The sequence below is a fragment of the Glycine soja genome, chromosome 9, assembly GCF_004193775.1.
Source record: "Glycine soja cultivar W05 chromosome 9, ASM419377v2, whole genome shotgun sequence".
NCBI lineage: Eukaryota > Viridiplantae > Streptophyta > Magnoliopsida > Fabales > Fabaceae > Glycine > Glycine soja.
The window spans coordinates 11,492,028-11,518,087 of NC_041010.1; the positions used below are offsets into that span (position 1 = coordinate 11,492,028).

The 26,060-nt window shown below is 34.0% G+C and overlaps 1 pseudogene; it reads left to right on the forward strand.

The window, feature by feature from the left end:
* The first annotated feature begins 18,155 nt into the window (after nt 1-18,155).
* Nucleotides 18,156-24,431, forward strand: LOC114368173 (annotated as a pseudogene).
* The last annotated feature ends 1,629 nt before the right edge of the window (nt 24,432-26,060 follow it).

Here is a 26,060-nt window from a genome sequence, read left to right on the forward strand (position 1 = left end):
GAATGCAAAGAGAAGAGAAGATATGATTGATGTGCTTTAAAAGAGAAGAATACTGATGTGACATGGGAAGTCATAGAGGAACTAGGATACTGCAACTTACACCACCACATTCAACCATAGTCAACGACGCAAGGCATGGCCCAGGCTCTTCGTGTCGACGAGCACCTTTGTCGCATGATGGGTAGCAACGACTGCTCCCCTGACTAGCGGGTGCAGTTCTATATGTCCTCTTACGCCCACACTCGATCGATGCTCCATGAGAGCTCAGACGATGTTTCTTGAAGAAGAAGATCATCGACGTGAGAGAAGAGTCGCGAGTTCGAGAACGAGATTTTAGAAACTTTCAGGTAGAAGAGAGGATGAAGGTTATAAAGGAAATATACGAATGTTTTAAAAGATTCTTATATCAAGAAGAGAATTTCAATTTCTTACATTTAAGAAGGAAACTGAAATTACACATTTTTAGTTGTTTAAAATTTAAAAAATTTAAATTCTTCATAAAAAAAATTCAAACAATGAATTTTAGATTACAAAAATTTAAATTCTCTGATAAATTACTTTTCTCAGTTAAAATTCTATATCCAAACGTACTCAGATGTATTTTTGAATTTGTATTTCATAATGGTATTTTAAGGAATCGTTCGATGATCAAAATAGGATATGATATAATAAAATATGAGGGCAGAATAAGATGATATGATAGAAACAATATAAGCTTTAATCTTATCCAATGTTTGGTACACACAAGATAATAAACCAAGTAATGATAGAATAGAATGTAAATTCCTACACCATCTCTAAATATAAGTTTTTTTTTCTTAAATTTGTTTGTCCCTCTTTATAAGACACTTTTCAAGTTAATTTTTTGCATTAATTATTTTTTTTTACTAAATACTCTTGATTACTTTACAATAAATGATATGAATTAAAAAGATAGATCCATTGTCTCTCTTATATGGATGGGAGAATAATACTAGAAAAAAATAATTAATTAAGTAGAAAGTAATTAAGTAGAAAAAAAGATGACTAGCCCTAATAACTTTAAGGGTAATTTTGCAAAAATAATATAAATTATTAATAAATTTAATAGTATTAACTGAATTAACTAACTTTCATAAGATGTGAGTTAGTTAAAATGTCTTATATTTACGAAAGGAGGTATCATTAAAAACAATGGAAGGAATATGATTGGACAGTTACATCATAACCTTCAGACTAGGGGAGACTTGTCGCTCATGACAAAAGCAAAACTAGAAAGCTTAGAGGAAATTAGCATAGACATATCAGTAGGGAAGGAATGATGATCACAATTTATCCTCACGGTGTTTCCCATGCCTCATAAACAGTGAAAAACCTCTCAAAGCTCTCAAAAATGTAAACTGTATGATGATTTTTGAATCTTCTAAAGTATAGACTCCAACTTCTTATTTATAGACTCTTAAAGATAACTACTTTAATTAAACACACTATAAATAAATATTCTAATATGATCTCTAAAGATAATTACTTTAATTAAACACACTACTGATAAATATTTTAATATGATCTCTAAAGATAATTACTTTAATTAGGTATACTATAGATAAATATTCTGATTACATCCTTAAAGATAATTACTTTAATTAAACTCCTAAAAATAATTTCCTTAATTAAGCTCACTATGACCATGGTGATATCCACCACGACCGTTATAGAATTTTGACGTTGAAGTTTGAGATGTTATGAAGTGACAAAAATCCTTGCTCTTGATCATGACCCTTGTTGACCATGACCTTTGTAAGAAGTTATGACATTTTAGGATGGTGCAAACTAATCATAGTCCTCATGATGTTGACCATGGCTCTCTTGGAGTTGACCATGGCTATGGTCAATGCACCATGACTGTTATCAAGTGAAAATAATATCAAATTTTCAAACTTTTTCATTTGATTAAGCGACTGTATTTCTACAAGGTAAAAATTAATATCCAAATGTGAATTCTGTAAAAAAAACACATGAAATAGCACAAAAGATTATATAAATTAAAATATCACTTAAGTTATTGTTTATCAACCTCTCCACACTTGGGCATTGTTTATCCTCAAACAATTATTCTAATTCTCAATTAAACAATTTTTTAAAGTCAGAGCTCATGCATGAGGAATACCAATTTTTTAAAAGTAAAACTCACACAAAGATATCAGAGATTAACTCAGGAATCCATTAACATGCAAACAATCAAGAGCTTGAAGTTCACTCCTATCACTATCTCTCAATGTTTAGAAAAAAATGAATAATTAAACTCATGATCACAATTCAATAACACATTCACAACTCTATAAATTAATCAACTAAAAAATAAATTCCAAAAATTCTGAACAAGTGAGACATAATGGGTTGTAATGGAACCATACATGTAACATAAGGTAGATAATGAAAGACACACGCTAATCAGAACGTTCCACTTAATCATATAAAAACACTCAATAGTACCTATTTTTGCACCTTCCTTTATTTAATTTTTTTAATCCAATTTTCCTTCTTTCTCTTATTTACTTTGAGTGATTGCTCTCTTTTCTTCTTATTTGTGATCTTTATCTCAATTTTGAAAATAAATAAAAGGCTATTTTTACTGTTTTAGTTTTTAATTTTAAAAATTACTATTAAAGTCAATAAAATAATGTTTTTATACTATGTATATTGGTAACAATTAATTTTTGTCCTATTAAATATAGTAATAAAAAAATATTAAATTTACACCCATCAATTATTTTTTTTAATTTTAAAATTTTCAAATTAAAGAAATAAATAATCTTCTAAAAAAAATTATAATATTTTCAAAAATAATAATAACATTATTAATTTCCTAAGATACCTGTCTGAATTAGGATAAATACTACTAATTTTGTTTAAAATACCTTTCAAATAATCAGGGTTATCATAATTTTATTATTATTATTGTTAATCACCGAAATACAAAAATACATAATGTAATTGTACAGAATTTATCTTAGACAACAGGCAATGCACAGTAGCAGTAGTTGATCGTTTATTAATTTTTTTTCGTTTGTACAGGTCGACAAATTCAGCCACCAGTCAATTAGTATCTAGTCAGATTTTTTTGCCCTAAGCTGAGCTGCAAAAATTATGCACAAAGTTAATAAAATGAAATATTTAACGCTCTTTAATCAAATAATCTTTAAAAATATGATCATCCAATGTGCTTAAGTATAGTAGTCCACAAAAAAAATTGATTCAAATAAATTAAACTTTCGGGAGCTTTTTGCAAACCAAAAATTAGCATCAGGGGTATTAATATTTTAGTCATTCCAATTGTTTAAATTTTAAATTAATCATGATAATCTTATGAAATAAATTAAATTATTAGTTTTTAATGTGAAACTTCGAATTTGTTAATTTGGTTCACGATGCAGAAAAACTAATGGACATATTTTTTTATTCCCTTGATGGACAAATGTATTTTATTTTATTTTACTCTTACTTTTTTGTCTCATGTTGCTTTAGCTAATGTAAATTCTAACATAATTTCACATGGGCTTTAGCACAATAGCTCGTGCTTCTTTGTTTTGGGTATATCCCCATACATTCATAAAAAAATAAAAATAAAATTAAATGGACAATCAAGTTTGTCACGCAATGATTTTCTTAAGTTACATATAAATAATCAAATGCGAATTGCACAATGCACATGTATGCACTAAAAAGTATTGTTTCAGGTAAAAATAAATAAAAAATCATAAAAATTGAAACAGTAATTTGTATTCTAAAGCTGGTTCAGACAAAACATGAAAACCTATCTCCTTATTTTGAGCTAACCCAACGAAACAATCCACAACCATATATATTTGCTTTCCTATAAACATTAGAAATCCGAACATTCCAATCTTTCTCCCACCATTTACGAATAAATCCCACAATAGGCTAGTAAGGATGACAAAATTTAAATTCCTTAGTAACACTGATCGAATTGCAATTTGAGAATCACACTCCAACCACACACATCGGAGTCCAGAAGTCTAGGCTAGTTTCAAAGCAGTAGCTATCCCCTATAGCTCGGACATAACATCAGATGATCCCAAGTTCCTCATAAATATATTCATCCACCTTCCATTTAAGTCTCTAAAAACTCACTCATACAAAGCAATCAAAGCAAAAAGCACCAATCAATGGTGTCAAAAGCCTTATATATGTCCAATTTTAAGGATATATTACCCCAAAAGCATGATTATGGAGCATATTCACTACTTAAGAAGTTGTACAGATGTCATTTTCAATATGCCTGGCCCTCACAAAACCTATATGTTGAGAAGATACAATCCTAGGTGCAATGGAGGCTAAGCGGTCAACCCACTTTAGTAATAATTTTAAAGCTAAAATTGGCCAGAGCTATTAGACGAGAAATATCAATAGTGTCTTCTCCCGAAAATTTTGGTATAAGAACATCAAGCTTCAAATTCAGATTTGGCAACAACCAACCATATTGAAAAATTGAAGAACCGATTTAAACACATCATCATCAATAATTTCCCAAAATGATTGATAAGCACCCACCAAAAGCCGTTGGGCCCAGGGACCCCATCCCCATTCACGCCAAACACTGCTGAATGAACATCACTTTTCGTCGGGATATTGGTTAGAAAACCATTATCCTTAATAGTAACAAGAGGTGGTACAGTCTTGGAGATAATATCATTTTGCACACAACAATTTTCAGAAGCATAAATGCTCGAGAAATAATTCAATACCATATTCTCTAAATTTGCAACATTCTCCAAAAGATGTTTGCCTTTACGAAGAGTAGATAATCATTTGGAAGCACAACGAATAGAGGCAACTTTGTGGAAAAATAAGGTATTTTTATCCCCATGACAATGCCACAAAACCCCTAGCCCTTTCTCTCCAAAGCGTTTCTATGCTAGGCTACTCATATGTGAATCTCTTGGTTTCCAAATCTTGAGGACGATCATTATCACCCTCAACCTCAATTCTGTGTTACACTTCCACAACAACATCACGGGTCTTATTAACCTATGCATGAACATTGCCAAATACTAATTTGTTTCAATCATGAAGTTCAACCTTCAAAAGCTTTAAACTTTTGGCGAAGAATAAACATAGGGCAACCTGTGATATGCTGATGCTAGACCTTCTCTACCACCTGACGGCAAGAGGGTTGTTCAGTCCATATAGATCTTCATAAAATGAAAGGGGGAGAGGAACTTGTTTTTTTTTAAGCCAATGTTAGTTGTTAATTTGTTAGTTTTTGTTAGAAGGAGGGGAACTCTTTAAGACCTTTTTGGAACATAATCTCTGGGAATCTTGCTAACATACTGCAAGAGATTGTGTTCCAAAAAGAGAAGCATTCATCGCTGAAATGGCCTGATCAAGGCGCATATCAGTAGATGTTTTCCCACGCCTAGCATTATGCCAAGTATAAGCTTGACCAATTGTATCTAAATGAATGATATTGCCACAGTTTTTCCATGCCTGAAGCTATTCGCATGAGCATCATAAGGCTAGATGACCTCCTCTTTTTTCCTTGCATTCCAATATAATAATTTTATTATGTTAGATTTCGAGGGCCAGCCCGAGTAATACTTCTAGAAGTTTTCTTGAGTTTTCAAAGCTTCTTCTGTTGTGATTTTGACATAACAACAATAAAACGTTGTTCTTGGCTTGCAAATTCAATGATATTATCCCCTTAGTCAGCATCATCAACCATATCACTCCAGAGTCATGTGACTTCATTCATATAATGATGAACAACTTTTGGAACATCATCAAGAGTCGGTGTATCTAGGCCTTCACCTGTAACAGTCAAAGATGAACCAGACCAAAGGATCTGTCACTTTATCAATACCAGCCAAAGACATACAATATTCATATGGCAACCCAAAGATGTGAATCCAACACTGGTGCATGTTTGTCTTACTGAGTTAGGATTGAAAACAAACACAACACCCTAGAGGGGAAAGATTCCAAGAACCCATAGTAAGAACCTGTTGTAGGTCTTCAATAGAGGCAAAAGAGAATTCAAAAAAGCCTTTAACAATGGGTACCATTCTCCAATACCCTATGGGGTGCCATAATTTCATCAATTTGGAATATATATCGCAAATGCATCTCCCTTTAACCAAGGTAATGGTAATTGGCTCATAGGAATATTACAATCATAACTAAGCACATGGACAAAAGCTTTCTATCATGACACCAATGTTGGTGGATGAACCTTCGAGGTAGCACCATGGGATTCTCTATCATTGAGAAAACTCCAAGAAACAAATGGGTAGAAGATGTCATGACCATGTAAGAGTAGGTGTTTATGAGAGAAACCCTAACCCTAGCAGAGCCATATCGTCTGATATCGGTTTTGGTACTCCAAAGGTTGGGCCACCACTTTCAACACCAAAAACCTCATTTTTCTCATTGGTTGCGGTCTCATCCGCAAAAATTATGTGTGGGCTATGGGTTGTTACGAGGTTCAGAATTTTGGGGAGTTTTTTATTCATTATAAAAAAAATAACTATATTGTCGCACCAAATCTTAATAGGGTGTTGATATTGTTTTGATTTCACAAATTACCAACATGAAAGAATAGAGGAATTTTGAGATTTGAGATATTGGTAGTATATCAATTGCAGTCAAATTGAAATTCGCAAAACGTAACACAATTCAAGAAAAAAGAGCATAGCAGAAAAACACAATTCTAACATTTCTTTTAATAATATTGATGAAAATATCTACAATCCAATCTCCAATTGTGTTAGGGTTGTTGATGAAGTCGACGACATTAGAATGTTGGCTTGGGATGATCCAAGTTCCTTACAGTCAAGCTTCTCAGTCGTGTGGATTGTCTACTCTTTTTAGATGTAGATTTAGAAGGATATGTTGACTGGGGAGGGGACCTTGGGAGTGTTGCCATTACTTTGTGCAAATAAAACAAATTTAAATTAAACATCAACTACAAAGTTACAAAAGTAATAAGTTGTGAATTTACACTTTAAAATTTTTAATACAAATATTGTTATATCATAAACATTACTTTCATATAACGCAGTTACGTTGGCATGTTCTCCCGTAACCTTCATCATGATCAGTACGATTTGCAACCACATCATCGACCACTTGTTCTTCAATTATGGAAGGCATTTTGTGTGGACAAAGAAGGCGTCTCACAAATACCAATGTTGAATCATGATTTTGGAGACTAAAATTATTTGTTCTTCCTTGTAGAACCATTGACCATCTTGAGTCACACGGATCTTGGACGTAAAACACCCGTGTTGCTTGTTCTTCCATGATGAAAGGCTCGTCCATGTAACCCACTTTCTGAAGATCTACCAAAGTAAATTCCATTTCATCTACATTAAAACTAGTATTTCCATTAACCCAATTACACTTAAAAACAAGCACTCTAAATTCACTATAATCAAGCTCTCAGATTTCTTCAATCACTCCAAAGTAAGGCATGAACGCTCGAATGAGGTTGTTATCTGATACCTTGCAAAAGTGATCGAAATCAACCTTAAGGCTGACACCATTATTCTACACGCTATTGTTATCATCTTGTGACTTAGTGTAGAAGGAATAGTTGTTGATATCATATCCCTTCCATGTAGGGACATTGAGATTTGGTCCAACAACTAACAATCTTAATGTTTTAGAAGCATTGTCATCATGAAAGATTGTTTCTTTACACTAGTTTATGAAACTTCTATTATGCTCTTGCAACACCTTCATCGTGTTCATTTTTGGGTGAGCAGCCAGCAAAAAATCTTTGTGAGTATCTATGTAGGGAGCAACATCTTGTGTGTTATTCAATACATAAAGATGTGCTTGATTGATCTCATGTCGAGTTATTGCTACAACATTCTAACCTTGTGTACCCTTACCTCTGTGTCTATCGTCATGACAAGATTGAGGAAGCCCAACAGGTTTGACTGATTCAAGGTACTCTTAACAAAATTCAATGGATTCTTCAACAACGTACCTTTCAACAATGGATGCTTATGGTCGATATTGATTCTTCGTATACCCTTTCAACACCTTCATGTATCGCTCAACTGGATACATCCATCGCAAATAAACCGAACCACACAACTTAATATTTGTAACTAGATGAACAATTAGGTGAACCATTATGTGATGTGATCCTTACTAGGAACGGATCACTTGATACAAGTTATAGAGTTTGGATGATGCTACTTTTGGCGAGGAAAGATAAGTCAGGGTAGGCGCCACAAGGATTACCTTGATAAGTCTGAAATTGATTCAACAAGGAACCCAAAGAGATGCTCTCACCAAATTTTTATCAAATGCCAAAAGTCCCTTTATTAAAAACGAAATCAATACATATAGTGTATATGAACAAAAAAATATAGAAATAGACATGGGCCTTCAAATCAGTTTGGGCTAAAATGGCAACGAAAAAATAGAAATATAAAAAGGAACATATTTGGCATGGACCTTCAAATTAGTCTGGGCCTTAAGCAACAATTAATATTCTTAGTAGTGTCTCTGCCTCTGGGCCTTCATCCTTCTCCACTTGGGCCTTGTTAAGTATGCCTAATACTATTTGTTGGAGGGTATCCACTGACTGTTTGGTCTTACTCCTGGTCTTAGGTCCCCGTATTTGGACAATTTTAGGATTCTCATCATTCCCTCCTTCTTGGAAAGCATTTGCCCTCAAATATTCAGAATCATCACCTATAACAAATGGAGTCAAGTCAACAACATTAAATGAAGAATTTACTCCATACTCACCTGGAATATCAATCTTGTAAGCATTGTTATTGATCTTCTATAGTACTTGGAAATGTTCATCTCTTCTAGGTTGAAGTTTGGACTTCCTTTGTTTAGGGAACCTCTCCTTCCTCATGTGTACCCAAACCCAATCACCTGGTTCAAGTATCATATTTCTTCCTGTTCTTGTTGGCTTGCTTGGCATAGCTTTCATTCTTCTTTGCAATTTGAGCCTTCACTTGCACATGCAATCTTTTCACATACTCAACTTTAGCCCATGCATCCTTATGCTTAGTCTCTTTGGGATTGCTTTTGTAAGCTGGCCTTTTAGGCAATGAAGTTCCTGGAAGGAGGTCAATTTGATGTTCTATGCCTCTTGAAGGTGGCAGCTCATGAGGAATCTCCTTGGGAAAGACATTTTTAAATTCCTAAGATAAGGATTCAACACTAGGAGAAACAGAAATAGTTAACTCATTAGAATTATCATCAAAAACTCTATTATCTTTGTAGTACAGTAGATAAAGCGGCTCACGAGCAAGTAACACTTTCCTCACTTCACTTACCTTTGCTACACAATTAAATTTTCTCTGATGTGTATCACACTTTCTCTCATATGTATCACTCTTGCCCTCACGTGTATCACTCTTCTTTTTCCTATTCCTCTTTGGTGTTTCACTCTTTTCTTTCTCTTGTTCTCTCTTTTCTCTCATTCTGATTTGGTCATCACACACTTCTCTAGGGGATAGAGGTTTAAGAATAATTTTCTGGTCATGGTGTTGGAAAGAAATCTTATTGGTGAAGCCATCATTCACTGCTTTGGTGTCATACTTCCATGGTCTTCCTAACAGTATTTAAGTCGCCTCCATTCGAACCACATCACACAACACCCTATCATTGTATCTTCCAATGGTAAGATGCGCCTCAACCTACTGAGTCACTTTTACCACTTCATCTTCACTAAGCCACTGAAGTCTGTATGGCCTAGGATGAGACTTAGTATCCAAATTCAGTTTGGACACTAACCTGGAACTTGCAACATTGGTACAGTTTCCTCCATCAACAATTAAAGAGCAAAGCTTACCATTAATTGTGCATCTGGTGTGGAAAATATTTTCTCTTTGGGTGTTGTCCAGTGGCTGCATCTGACTTCTCAAGAGCCTTCTCACCATTAGAATATCACCTTGCATAGATTCCTCCTCAAGCTCTTCTTCCACCTCTTCTTCTTCACTGATTTCAGATTCACTGCTGATCTCTCCATCTGTCTTCATGATCATGGTCCTCCTAGTTGGACAGTCATAAACAATATGTCCTTTGCCTAAGCATTTGAAGCATTTTATGTTTCTGGTACCGGTGTTGAATGAAGAGGTAGAATTATGCTTGGTTCCAGCACTAGGCACTGCTGACTTTCCATGTAGAGACTGTGTTGATAGGTTGAACGAGTTGCCTTCCTTCTTCTTGGATTTGTTGGTTCAGTTATAGTCGAAGGTGTTAGATGAGTTCCTTCTTGTTGCACTTTTCCTCTTCAGCTACTGTTCAACCCAGACTGCCTTATGCAAGAAGTCATCCAATTCCACATACACCTGTAATTCAACAACATCTCTAATGTCAAGATTTAGGCCACTCAAAAAACGAGCCATTGTGTCCTCAGTTTCCTCTTCAATGTTTGCCCTCACTAGTGCCATCTTCATCTCTTTGTAGTATTCCTTCACAGTCAGACTTCCCTGGCATAGCCTCTGGAGTTTCTGTCGCATGGTTCTACTGTAGCTAGTTGGAACATACCTCTTTCGCATAACCCTTCTCATCTTAGTCCATGTATCTATCTCCCGCCCTTCTTCTCTCATCATCTCTGATTTTTATTCCACCAAACAAGGGCATAGTCTGAGAATTCAGCTGCTGCTAACTTCACCTTCTGCTCTTCAGTATAATCATTGCAGGAGAATACATGCTCAATCTTCATCTCCTAGTCAAGGTAGGCGTCTGGGTTACTCCTGCCTTTGAAAGGAGGTACATTGAGTTTTACTCCCTCAATTCTGTCCAGCCCCTCCATTCTGTTTTGCTTGGGTCCATCATTGCCCCCTCTGTTCCCACCATAATGTCTTCCAACATTCTGATTCAATTGGTTCTCCAATCCTTCAATTCGCTCATAGAGCTTTTCATTGTTACAGTTCAGCAAACGTTGCATCTGTGTAGTAATCATGTCCAGTAAAAAATGCTGAGATCCGCCCAGTTGATGATATTCACCACCACCGTCACCAATTCCTGCCATAATTAAGGAACATAAAAATTTGCAGTAATTTAAACAAAGGTTTCAGGACATCTCCATACTTTACTCACATGTTTCTCTTTTTGATTGAAGCACACTCGTGTTTGATGCTCTCAATATAGGCTTTTGTGTGATGTTTTCACTCTTGCCTTTTACTGCTCACTCCTTCTTAAGTTATTGGATGAATCAAATTGGATGCACAAGATAATCGAACAGGAAAAACATCTTAATTATTACGGACTCAATAACATATTTGAATAACATATTTGGATAACAAATTTGGATAACAGATTTGAATAACATATTTGGATAACAGATTTGAATAACAGATTTAGATAACAAATTTGGATAACAGATTTAGATAACAGATTTGCCAAAAAATGTCTTTAACTACCTCAAATTCATGTTTAAAGATCAAACACCCACTTTTTTTTTCAAACTTTCTGCAACTTATTTTTTCTTTTTTTTGTTTATATAATGCTTTCTTTTTTAAAATTCGTCTAAGATAATAGACTATTCTTCAATCAATCAATCCCATTGGTCCAAATTCAAGAGGCAATCAAGCAATTCGTTCAATAGGCAAATAGATTCAAGAGCCTACTAAACCCTAAACCCCAAAATTCTTTCGGTAAACCAAATTGTCCCCAAACAGAATTCAAACAGAATTTTTGACACAGAATCTGAAAGAAACAAGAACAAGAACAAGAACGAAAACAAGAACACAAACAAAAACGCAACAAGATGCAAACAAGAACACAACAAGAATACAAATAACAGAACAAAACATGAACCTGAGACAAATTACAAAGAGAAAAAAAATAAAAATTGGATAGGATAGAACCTGTAACAAGAACCAAAGCTCTGATACCAGATGATGTGATCCTTACTAGGAAAGGATTGCTTGATACAGGTTACAGAGTTTGGATGACGCCACTTCCGGCGAGGGAAGATAAGTCAGAGTAAACGCCACAAGGATTACCTTGATAAGTCTGAGATTGGTTCAACAAGGAACCCAGAGAGAAACTCTCACCAAATTTTATCAAATGCTAAAAGTCCCTCTATTGAAAACGAAATCAATACATATAATGTATCTGAACAAAAAAAAAGTAGAAATAGACATGGGCCTTCAAATCAGTTTGGGCCAAAATGGCAATGAAAAAAATAGAAATATAAAAAGGAACATATTTGTCTTGGGCCTTTAAATTAGTCTGTGCCTTCAGCAACAATTAATATTCTTAGTAGTGTCTCTGCCTCTAGGCCTTCATCCGGCTCCACTTGGGTCTTGTTAAGTATGCCTAATACCATTTGTTGGAGGGTATCCACTAACTGTTTGGTCTTACTCCTAGTCATAGGTCCCCGTATTTGGGTAGTTTTAGGATTCTCATCATTATGTCAAAAAATGAAGGAGAATAATACATCTCTAATTAACAAAGGATAATGGCCGCCTCATTCTCCAAATCATCTAACTTTTGAGGGTCAATAACTTTGTGAAAAATAGCATTAAAGAAAAAGCACAAATGAGTAATGGAAACCCTAACTTTGTCAGACAAGATTCCTCGAATTGCAACAGGCAAGAGTTGTTGCATTAACACGTGACAATCATGAGATTTCGATCCTACCAATTTCAGATCATTCACAGATACAAGGTTCTTAACAATCACGAGACTTCAAACCATCCTTTGTCTTGCCTTTAATGTTAAGATGGGTGTCAATTAAACTATCATAGACATTTTTCTCCACATGCATCACGTCTATATAATGTCTAACTTCAAGATCAGACCAGCATGGAAGATCAAAGAATATTGACATTTTCTTCCATATGTTCTTGTCAGATGCATCCTTCTTTTGGGTCTTCCCAAATATAGTTAGAATGTCCTTCACTCAATCATGAACTTTGTTTCCAGCTAAGGGTTTCAGCGCACTTTCATACTCTTAGCTTCCATTAAAAGCTTTTTTCAATCGTCGATACGGGTGATAATGATTGAGAAATCTTTGATGCCCAGTATACATTGTTTTCTTTCCATGCTTCAGTTAGATGTAGCTTGTTTCTTTCTCATATACAGGACATGCATGATGTCCTTTAACACTATATCAACTTAAATTTCCATATGCTGGAAAGTCATTAATGTTACAAAATACCATTGCACGCAACTTGAACGTTTGTTGGAGATTCCCATCAAACACATCAACCCTGTCTACCCACAATGTTTTTAAGTCTTCAATCAAGGGAGTCAGATAAACATCAATATCATTTCTTGGTTGTCTTAGACCCGCTATCATCATACACAACATAATGTATTTTCTTTTCATTCACAACCAAGGAGGGAGATTGTAAATCATCAGCAAAACAGACCATGAACTATGGTTAGTGCTTAAGTTACCAAAAGGATTCATTTCATCTGAAGCAAGCCTGAGCCTCGAGTTTCTTGGGTCATCCCCAAAATCTGGAAACAATCGATCAACAGTCTTCCATTGGGGTGAATCAGCTGGATACCAAAGCAATCCATCACTTTTTCTGCCATCTGCATACCATGTAAGATTTTCGGCATCATGTGCATTGGCATACAATTGATTAAACCTTGGAATTATTGGAAGATACCAATATACCTTTGTTGGACGGTCATTATTTGTGGTTGCATGATGACTACCTTCATCATCCTTGGCTTTGTACCGTGATACACCACATGTGGGACATTTACGCATGTCGGAAAATTGATTTTTGTACAATATGCAATCATTAGGGCATGCATGTATTTTTTGGTACTTCATGCCCACAGGACTTAAGATCTTCTTTGCCTCATACTGATTTTTCAGCAAAGTATTATTTTCAGGCAACATTTTCTTCAACACAACAAGCAATTCAGTGAAGCTTTTGTCACTCCAACTAAGTCTTGCCTTCAAGTTTACCAAATCTAACATCACTGACAACCATGTAAAACTAGTGCACCCCAGATACAAAGGCTTTTTAGAATCAACTTGTAATTGCTCATACAAAGGTGCATGTGCTTGCCGAAAACCCTCTTGTCCAAGATCGTGTATCATTTCTTCTATACGATCTTCGATGTCTTCATCAACTGGGTTAGTATGAGAAGCTATTGTCACATATGCCTATTCACCATTCCAAATCCATTTTGTGTAATTCGAAATGATCCCCTCACATATAAGATATGGTCTTATTTCATTTAGTGAATGTCGTCTCCCATTCCCACATTTGACACATGGAAAAAAATATTTCCCACGGATAATCGGTGCATATCGTTCAGCAAATTGCAAGAATTGTTCAACTTCATTGTCATACTCATCACTTATGCGACATGCTTTCATCCAACTTCGATCCATGTTTCGTTGTTTGTAATACTTACAAGGTTAACTACCTACATGCATGAAGATCTCACTTTTTTCTTAAAAGGTGTGGCTCTATCCCATTCGGGAAGAAATTTTTTATACATAATTCATACATACATGTTAAATATGTTTTGTTAAATTTGATAAAATTTCAGCAGCATATTGCATTGGTCTCCAAGTACACTACAAGAAAGCGGTGTGTTAAATTCCCCACGATCAAGTATGTACCTGGAGAACAAAGCGATATGCAATTAATCGAAATTTCATCAAATTCAACACAACATTGTTAAGCTATAAGTATCAATTACGTATAAAAATGACTCTTCCCAAACTTTTCAAATGGACAATCCAAGATTCAATACAATGATTAATCCAAACTGTCCGTATTAATCGTAGTATTAAATCTCAAACGGGAGACTAAGGTTCACTCGCAATGCACATAACTTTAATGTAAAACAATAGTCATATATAATGAAACATTTAATAAGTAATTAAGTGTTACATTGACATACATACCTCAAAAGATGCTGAGTTTCGTCAAAACAAAAAGTATAGTGATGCGTAGTGCACAATCGTCACCAACAATAATAGTTTGCATAGGCAAAATACACATCATTCTTTACCTACAAAATAAATATTTAAATTTTTAAAATACAATATGCAAACACCAGCCAAATACATATACATGTACTTTATACCATTCTAAATTTGGTATCACAACAGGCAAAGCAAAGTTCAAACAATCACCATTATAATTCTATCAACACCCAAATTCGAACACTGTCAATCTACAAACAAAAGCAAACAACAATGGGGTCATCGTCAACTGAGTATATTAGTGCAAAACCCACAATTTCATATGTAACAGTCGTAACTTTTAATAAATAAATAAAATTAATAAATAAATAAATAAGTAAAAGTAAATAGGTCATAATTTCTCGCTATATAAGTCAAATGTTAACCTAGAGCAGCTTTTACAAAACACTTTTGTTCCTTTTTCTTCTTCTGATGCACAAGAACCCTAACAAAGCAACTGGAGGAGGAGCTCTAGAGAGCACCATAAACGCCACAATTGCTAACGGAGAACATTTAAGTGACTACATCGAGGTAAGAGATGAATTACTCACGATTGGGGATTAGAATGAACATGTCTAGGGATCTCTAGAGGATCAATTTTTGGGTATTTTGGGTTGTTTTTTTTTATAAAATTTTAATTCATGAATCCTTTCAATTGAATATTTCATACGCTAAATTGAGTGTAATATCTTCTATCATGAAATTCTATGATCCTGCTTAGTGTATCCTGATATGATATTTTTTTTAGTGTATATCAGATTTTTTTTAATTGGAAATTGTTATTACTTGATTCTTTTTGTATATTAACACGTGTAATTTTTGTTGTTTTGCACTTGTGAATTACTTTTTTATTGGAATGTGTCAGTGAATTGTTATCATTTGCAATTCCCATCTACAGTACACAATCTACATGTTCGTTATATATATATATATATATATATATATATATATATATATATATATATATATATATATATGGTATCATGCTTTTGGTGAAAGTTTAATTTCACTGTACGTGTCCAGTGAAATTATTATTGTGGAATTATTATTTTATTTTATTTTATTTAGTTATATATGAATAATAATAAATTAAATATTTTTGTAAAATTATAGCTTAATCATAATTATTTTTGCTATATCTCAAATTAATCGTTGTAGAGGTTCTATTTAATTGAAAATAGCATATTTGATTTAAATTACATGTATTTTGTGTCATGTAAGCATTATTACTAATGACATAATTGCTTTCGAATGTTTTAACAGTATAACAAAACTGCAGCAATTAAAAAGAAAACTTTGATACGTTAAAGTGCATCAAATATGTTTGATACGATACTGTTTCTGCATATTAAATTGATAATTAAATTACAGCATAAACATTCCTTTTAAATTGCAAAAAATATGCTTACACTACTGTTTTCTTCACATTAAATTGATAGACAGATTTCAGCAGCTAAATTTTCCTTTCAAGGTGCAATAATATATATTTAATATGTTAATCATTAAAGATATTATACTGGTAAGTGCAGCCATAGTAATATTGATACGCATGCTTTTTGCTTTTTTAGTTATATATATATATAAAATAAATTAAATACTGTTGTAAACTTATTGCGTAATAATAATTATTTTTTATTTTGTTGAATTAATATATTTTGAACATTAAGAAATATTGAAAGTATAAAAAAAATGGTTTGGTACTCTGTTTATTTTTGTCTTAATGTATTTCAAGTAGGCATTTTACTTTGATGTGTAATAATAATAATAATAATAATAATAATAAAATAAGGTTGTTATAGAAATTATTGTTTCATAGTGATTATTTTTGTTACTTTATAAATTAATTGTTGTAGAAGTTTTTATTTTATTTTATTTTGTTGAATTAATATATTTCAATTTAATTTATATTTTTTTGTGTCAAGTAAATGTTACTATTGAATTATATGTGTAGGATACATGAGATGCCATAAATTATTTTATTATTAAATTGTGATTGAGATTGTGTGTAAGTGATACTCATCTGGTACACAATGGATTGAAAATTACATGATTGTTGAGATGTTGTTTGTATTGAGTTGTGAGCTATGAATTATGTAATCACACAACTGTAAGACCCTTTAAGGGCGACGAGTTAATACGCGATGAGTTGTGATGGAATCCACTGCGGGAACCCGACGAGTTAATCACTTGAAGCGCGATCAGTTAAAATTATTTTGAAAAAAAAAATTGAGTTTTGAAAACAATTGAGTAGTTGTGTGCATTGCATAATTCATAGGTAGAGTTTGTGTGTTCAAATGTTTTTTTGGGTTGGACCTGAATCAGGAGGGAGAGGCCCTGACAGACTCTTCGAAGTGTAGGCCTTGGTGGTTACCCGGTTTGAGTGCTCCTTTAAGCCTGTGCCGATCCCACATGGTTGGAGCATTCTCGCAAAATAGTGTGACCCTGACTGGTCTCCCTATGATTTCACTTAGTGAGAGTGACCTGACTTACCCATTGTGAGGCATGTCATGTCATGTACTCCTAGGCGCCCGACGAGGTTTTTCACTGAAAAATGGTACCACATTGCATGTAGGCTTGAGTCTAGTGTATTTGTCACATAACGCTTGTGTTTGACTTTCATTGAGTTAACAATTGTGATTTGATATTATTTTCTGGAGTGTGTGAACTCAAATGGGTGTAAATAATGTGTGTGATTTTGTGAAGTGATGTTATTTATATAAATTCATTTTTAAGTATTATATGTTTCGCATGCTCTACTGTTTTATTATATATGAATGTGATAACTCACTCCCGGTGTGTGTTTGTGTTTGAGCTGATTGCCATTTTGTTTCAGGTGAGCCATCATATGATGAGTTCCATGATAGAGTCGGAGAAACTTATTCTATGATAGAGACATGCTCTGATAAGCGTGACATTGGGGCATAGGATTTTACTTCACATGTGATTTTTCTGTAAACGATATAATTGTGTTATGCTTTCTGTTTTAGTTTTTTTTTTATTATTCGGCATGGAAGACCTTGTTTTGAGCCAGGATAACTTTAATTTTATTCAAACAATTTCTAATATGTTTTCATTAAGTGAATGTGAACCCTTTATCTTTTGAAATTAATTTAAAGTCAATGTGTTTTAAAAAAAAAATTCCGCATGATTTTATTTCCTTTTGTTCGTTATTTGTGTGGGTAGAGGGTGTCACATCATATATTCTACTAACAGCTTCACGTTCATTTATATGCTAGTCACAACTTCAATTTCACTTCACATTCGGAATTTTATCCTTTATACGCTTCAGTTGCAAGTAATGTCTTCGAATCTTGTTCTTAGTTTTTGATATACTGTTGTCGCAACCTACCTTACGACGGGATGACGAAAAAAAATAATAAATAAAATAAAATCACGTTCATCTCCTAGGGAAAAAACAAGTGGCAGTTACCACCAACGTGACCTCAAAATTATTTATTTTCCCTCTTTTATTTTTTATTATTTTTTTTTAATTGACAAGGGTGTTACCCTTACTCCTACATATCTCCGAGTGCAATGAGAAAATAAGACCTACATAGTTCTTTAATAAGAATACTCATGTTTCTTTTTGAAAGATTCATTTTAAATACAAACTAAAAGTCGTTTGTGTTGGACCTTGAAATGACATTTTAATTCATTTGAAAAAACGAAGAGAACTGTTAAGGCGTTGGACCTTGAAACGATCTTCAGTGATATTTGACGAAAAGAAGCTTGATTGTGAATTGATTTTTTTTCATTTTGGTTTTGTTTATTACTTTCCAGTCATACTAAAAAAACCAATTTCATGACACTAGTGACCAATTAGAACCAAGCCTTACGGATAAAATGAAATTACCAATGATAAGTGAAGAAGATAAATGCACACATAATCTCACAAAGGACCTAATAAGGGTACATATATTACATCACTATCTTAAGAAAAACTAACCGACTGTTGCATAGGGTACAAGGCTAGCAAAAGAAAGGATGTAGGAAACGATCCATGGTTCGATTCAGCAGCACCTCGACTTTAAATTTTTCCTTCTTTTCTTTCTCCTTTTCTGCGTTTTTCCTTTCTTTCCTCAGTTTTCCAACCCCTGAAACCCCTCCCTTGCATGGCTATTTATAGGAAAAGGCCATTTGGTGTAGGGGAAACTCGCCCAAGCGAGCTGGTTGCTTCAGGCTGAAGCTTTTCCATGACCCAGGCGAGCCAGATGTTGACTTGGGCAAGTTTAGGCCTAGAAAGTTCCAAAAATGACCATTTTGCCCCTTTCCTTATGGCTTTTGTTTCTGGATCTGACAATCAAACATCAACCCAGAGCGACCTGTTGGAACAAGTGGCCTCAGAATAATTAAGAAGGGGGGTTGAATTAATTATGAACGTGTCTTGACTAATTAAAAATTTATCTTTTTAATGTTACTAGATTCAATTAGGCTTTACTACTAAGTTATGAGAAAGTAAAGAACAGAAACAATAACTTAGACAAAAGTAAAGCGGAAATATAAAGTGCACAACAGAAAAGTAAAGAACGTAGGGAAGAAGAAAGCAAACACAAGTTTTATACTGGTTTGGCAATGATCCGTGCCTACATCCAGTCCTCAAGCAACCTCTTGAGATTTCCTTTCCTTGTAAAAATCCTTTACAAGCAAAGAGTTACAAAGGATGTACCCTCCCTTGTTCTCTTTGAACAACCAAGTAGATGTGCCCTCTACTTGAAGCGAACCACAAAGGATGTACCCTCCCTTGTGTTCACTATTACAACCAAGAAGCTATCCGCTTCTTACACAAAATTCTCAGACGGTTAGTTCTTTGAATTTAGTGTTTGGGCAAATAATTCTCAGACGGTTAGTTCTTTGAATTCTTTGTTTGGAGAATCAAAAGAATTCTCAGACGATTAGTTCTTTGAATTCTTTTGGCAGGAGGGAGAATGAATGGAGAGGAGAAAAACAGAAGGATAGCACAATTTTTGTTTTTGCAGAATTTTCCTTTCTTCAAGGAAAGATTGAACAAAAACTTAGAATGAATTTGGCAAAGGTTTTGCAAGAGAAAAGAAGTGGAAAATTCTGTGTAATCAGATGTGTTTTTCTATGTTATTGTATATTTAAAATGCGTGCCAAGGTCTTATATTTATAGAACCTTGATACCTTTTGAGAAAACCATGTTAAGAGTTATAACTCTTAACATTTTCTTCAAAAACATTCACTGGTAATCGATTACCATAATGGTGTAATTGATTACACAATGTATTTTATGAAAAGATGTGACTCTTCACAATTGAATTTGAATTCCAACATTCAGATTCACTTGTAATTGATTAATAATATAGTGTAATTGATTGCACTATTTGAAAATCATTTTAGAATGTTGCAAAGCACTGAAACCAGTTTGAAAACCATCCTGGTCACTGGTAATCGATTACTACCAAATGGTAATCGATTACCATAGAGTAAAAACTCTGGTAACTTAGAAGATTTCATAAAATCCTTTTTAAAATAAAAAGTGTGTTCTAATGTTTTTTTTAAAAATACTTTTTACTACCTACTTTGACTTGGCTTGATACTTCTTGATTTCTTCATTTGATTCTTGAATCTTTGAGTGGAATCTTGAATGCTTGATTCTTTAATCTTGAAACAACTCTTTAAGCTTTGGCATCATCAAAACATCTTGGTGAATCATCATGGTAGCTTTGCTTCCACACGACCCTTCGACCTTGCGCTGCAACCAATGCCAAACACCGTAGTTCAATTAGCAGTGAACAAAACATCATATCCGAATGATAAAAATATTATACCTGGATGAAATTAGGGTCTGAAAACTATCTTTAATCCACACATCCATATTTCAGAGTTGGGAGAAAACTATGGATTGTCATAATCCAAGACAAGGTTTGATGCCTACTAGTTTTAAGGTTAGGACAGTTCCTTTGGACAGTGATGATTCTGCAACAAAAGAGGTTTTGGATCCTAACTTTGGAGAAGCATCCATTGGGCGTGTTGCTCCAGTTGATTCAAGTAAAATAAATAATGAAAACAATAGAAATATTTTCTTACATAGCCAAAGAAAGTTACCATAACTCTCCTTGGATTGCTGAACATATATATGATCTCAGGATTGTGGTGGATTATTTTATTACGGGCATATGGAAAATGATCTGATGATCTATCAGTTTGGGAGAGAGTTGATGTGCAAATAGGAATTAAGATGATGTTGAAGTTATGTCTTGCTGATGGCTTTGACATGTTCCCAACCTTATTAGTAACTAATGGTTCTTGCATGATAGATCAAAGGATGGGAATTCATGGGCATCCTTTGGAGATTCAGGTAAATAAGATTTCCTTTCTTTCTTCAATTGTATGATATTTGTAAATATGTATGTTCTAAGGTCAGGAATGAAAATTTTTTGTGCATTCATGATTATACATTTGTTTAGATAGGAGGGAAATGATGCATTTGTGTGCACCATTTTTTCAAGAAGCAAGATCAAATTGAGAACCTGCATTCCTGTATCGTTTGTGATTGAGTTATCTTGTTTTTGTTTTTGGGAAGATGGTAGTGGTATTAGTCAATTAGATATATTTTTGTATTTAAAACTTTTTTTTAATAGGGTTGGAAAATTTAAGGTATTTTCAACTTCATATTGAGTTTGAATTGATTGAAGAATAAAAGTGTTGGCTGAATTCATATTTGTAGGAAGCAGCAACAGTCAATTATCTGATATACATTAGAGTTCATAAAATCTTCATTTTTTGTAAAGGAGTGGTGATAAATAAACTAAACAATATCAAAAGCTAATCCATCTGAATAGTAAATATTAAAATGATACCGGGCATAAAAATTAAAGCAATAACTTATTGAAATTACAAAAAGGATGCATCTTTTTCCACAGATTAAGGCTTGACTGGTTCATGAGTAGAGGGTCCCTGCGGTTTTTTTCTATTTTGAACTTTTGATATACTCTTCAATAACAGTTGATTGATACTACATGATGGCTAATTCTGTAAGCTTAGAAATAAGCATTCTTTCCTTATCTTGACAAATATATGTGAAAAACTGACACACAAGTTTGCACAGAAGTTGGACTAGACAAAGCTGTGTAATTTCACCATTCTAACAGTTAATTGACTAACAGTTGTTGTGCCGTCAGACCTCTACACCTACATCTTATTCACTATGCATGCCTTTCTCAAATACTTTTGTTTAAGTCACATGAGAATGCAACAATCTTTTCATAAAATAAATTCTCAACTCTGGAAAATGAAGGAATCACGTGATAATATGACACACAATTAGAGAAACTTAAAATTAAAGATGAAATTAGTGTTCAAGTAATCTTCTCTAACTTGTATTCTCTTTTGCTTTTTGTTAATTTTTCTGTTTCTGGGCACTGTTTTATTATGCCTTAATTTGTGCACGTGGGATGCTTAGTCCAGAGGATGGATCACATGATCTTATACAGGCACTGAACAATCGTCTGGCAGCTCTATCATTTCATATTAGAGAATACTATTGGATTGATTTGAAAACATTTAATGAGATTTACCATTACAAGACATAGGAGTACTCATATGATGCAGTTAATAAGTTCAACATATACCCAAACCATATTTCTCCTTGGTTAGTGGACTAGATGCCAAACAAAGGAGGCTATTTAATTGGCAACCTACAACCTGCTCACATGGATTTCTGATTTTTTTCACCGGGAAACTTGTGGTCTATTTACGTCTATCGTAAATAGTTTGGCCACAGAGGAGCAATCACATGCCATATAGGATCTTATTTGATGTAAGCTCCATTGGAGCTTGTAGGCCTAGGATCTTCTTCATCAATGGATTCCTTTGCTTCTTGGAAGATGAATGGCAGCGGAATGGAGAAAGGAAGAGAGAGAGGAGACGCCACTTCAAGCAGAAGATGAGTCTAGAAGAAGCTCACCACCATAGGAGGCTATGGATAAGAGCTTGGAGCAAGAAGGAGAAAAATGAAGGGAGAGGAAGAGAAGAGCACGAAATTTTGTGCTCTAAATGAGCTCTGAAATCTGAAGTTTAATATTCAAATGATCAAAGTTGAAAAAAATGCACACACATGACCTCTATTTATAGCCTAAGTGTTACACAAAATTGGAGGGAAATTTGAATTTCAATTCAAATTTCACTTGAATTTGAAATTGAATTTGTGGAGCCAAACTTTGGAGCCAAAATTTCACTAATTATGATTAGTGAATTTTAGTTATGGTTCAGCCCACTAATCCAAGATCAATTCCAAGATTCTCCACTAAGTGTGCTTAGGTGTCATGAGGCATGTAATGCATGAAGGACATGCACAAAGTGTGACTATATGATGTGGCGATGGGGTGTAGTAAGCAAATGCTCACCTCCCCCTATGAAATTTAATTGGATTGTGCTTCAACCAATTCAATTAAATTTATTTCCAACTACACACATCAAATATTCACTTAGTGCATGTGAAATTACAAAACTACACCTAATACAAAAACTAGTCTAGGTGCCTTAAAATACAAGGGCTGAAAAATCCTATATTTCTAGGGTATCCTACCTACATTATAGAGCCCTAAATACAAGGACCAAATATAATGACATCCTAGTCTAATATGTACAAAGATAATTGGACCCAACGTTGGCCCATGGGTTCAGAAATCTACCCTGAGGTTCATGAGAACCCTAGGGCCTTCTTCAGCAGCTCTAGCCCAATCCTCTTAGAGCCTCTTGCTCATGGCTCTAGTGACTAGTCCCTTCCTAGGGAGGATTGCATCATTATTGAGGCCAAATGGTCAGATTGGGTGGTAGAGATACCATTCAAGATTTGTTATCCTGCACTTCATGGTCAGGAGTGGCAGATAATCACAGGCAGTGATCCTAAGAACATGTACTTACAGTGACAAATTTTGGTACACTCAAGTCTCTCTAGTCAAAATTGTTTTATTTAAAGCTTCTATCCTCTTTTTCACCTTTACTATTATTATAGAATTTGGTTTCTCTAAAGTGAGTAATTTACTTTATAGAGTAAAATAATTAATAACAGTCTTTAATGAGAAAAACAATGGTCAATATTACATATGTTGAAATATCAATGATTAAGTTTACTTACTTTTACTCAGTTAAGAGGAACCAAATTCATTATTATAATATATCCTGTGTACATTTTCTTTCATCTAGACATTTTAGTGAATGAGCTTTGTTGTCTTTTTTTTAGCAGTAAATGTCCCGTTTACTTAATGTACATGTAAAATCCTTTTTGTTAGTGTACCTGGTTTCTTTATTCAACTATTGCAAGTTCGAAATATCAGGTTCAAGTTTTTAACATGAAATATGCCTATTGCAGCTCACGGTTGCATGCATAAAGATGAAGAGAACACATATTGCTGCAAAAGCAGTTGAGATTGTTGAGAGACAAATATCAAGAGACAGGTGGCCACAATAGTACGACACGAAGAGATCTCGATTCATTGGAAAGCAATCTCAACTATATCAGACTGTGCAACACATGTTGTAGCCTCTGGCAAGAACAAACAGCACAACTTACCATTACATGTTTCCGATTGTACCCAACTGATAAAGTAAGGCACAAACACGAAAAAAAAAATCACAAATTGACCTGTATTCAGCAGAGCTTAAAATAATCTTACATGTATGACTACCTTTTTGACCTTTATATCATATTATCAAAATTACACAGACAACATAAATCAACAAAATAGAGTCTCAAAACCGAAACAGCCCTAACACATTTTTCCACATTTAACACAATCGGACTTTAGCTTTTTCCAAAGCCCTAACGCATGCCAACAAAACAGCAAAGACATCAACTAATATAATCTCAAAACCGAAAGCAGAAACAGAGGCTCACCGAAAGCAGAAACATATATTACATGGAAAACAAATAAAATGGAATGGACGTATACCAATGAAGCACAAGCTGCCAAAGGCGACCAAGTGAGACGGTCGAAATAGGTTGTCAGTGGACACAAGCTCACCCAACACAAGCTTCACCAACCAGTCAAGAGCGAAACAGAAGTCACTAAGAAAAAGGAAGTTTCTTTGGCAAAGACAACCAGGACATGGCTAGCTTAATGACGACTTGAAAATGAAATTTCATACGGCTTTAGTGAAATCATCTTTGAAGACTCCACACATTTCAAAAACGGTTTTTGCGAAAACGACTTTGGAAGCTCAAAATGATGATGATCTTCATTTTGAAATTTCAAAGTCAATTTTGTAAAAACCATTTTTGAAATGTGTTCAGTATTAACAAGAATGTCACTGCATCTATTACAATGACAATCATTTTATAACCGACTTAAATAACGCATTGTAAAAATGTCATTTTTTAGTAGTGATAGGCAGAGGAGATAGAAAATGATTTTTTTTTATTTTCTTAAATTCAATCCTAAATTAATATTTTATACTTCGAATAAATTGATGAAACAAAAAGGTAAGGGTTTATTGTCTTAAAAAATTTGATGTAAGTTGCTAATGCACACATATCTTTTAGCAAAATCCACACACACACACACACACACACACACACACACACACATATATATATAGATATAAGAGACAAAGAGGTAAACATATTTGTTGGTGTGAACAACGAGTGATTCCATTTAAGCGTCTGACTTGAGAAAAAGATTTTGTACCTCAATTGGTTTCCTAGTCCACTCCAAAAATCTTTTTAAAAGTTGATGAATTGAAGTTTCTATGCTAGACTACTCATATGTGAAATTGCGGTAAAGGAAAGTTGTAAACAGTTGAAAGCTGTAAAGAAAGTTGTAAATGGTTGAAAGGGTAAACAAAATCTATAACGGTTGAAAACGATAAAGGAAAGTTATAAATGGCTGAAAACAGTAAAAGGGAAGTTGTAAATAAAGGATAAATAAAAGATAAATGACTAGAAAAGTAATTTGATTTATTTGGTTGTGGTCCTCCTTTACATCTAAGTTTGTCTTATTTATAAAGTTTTCTAAGCAAGTGTTAGTTGTTTACAAGGCACATCAGTTGTTTCCTAATAAGAGCAACTTTAGTGCCAGCTCTTGAACAAGGATCTTGAGCTCAAGATCTGGTCTTCACTAGATCTACCAATAAAAGAGTTGGATAGATCTCCAATACTCTCTCTCCCTAATAG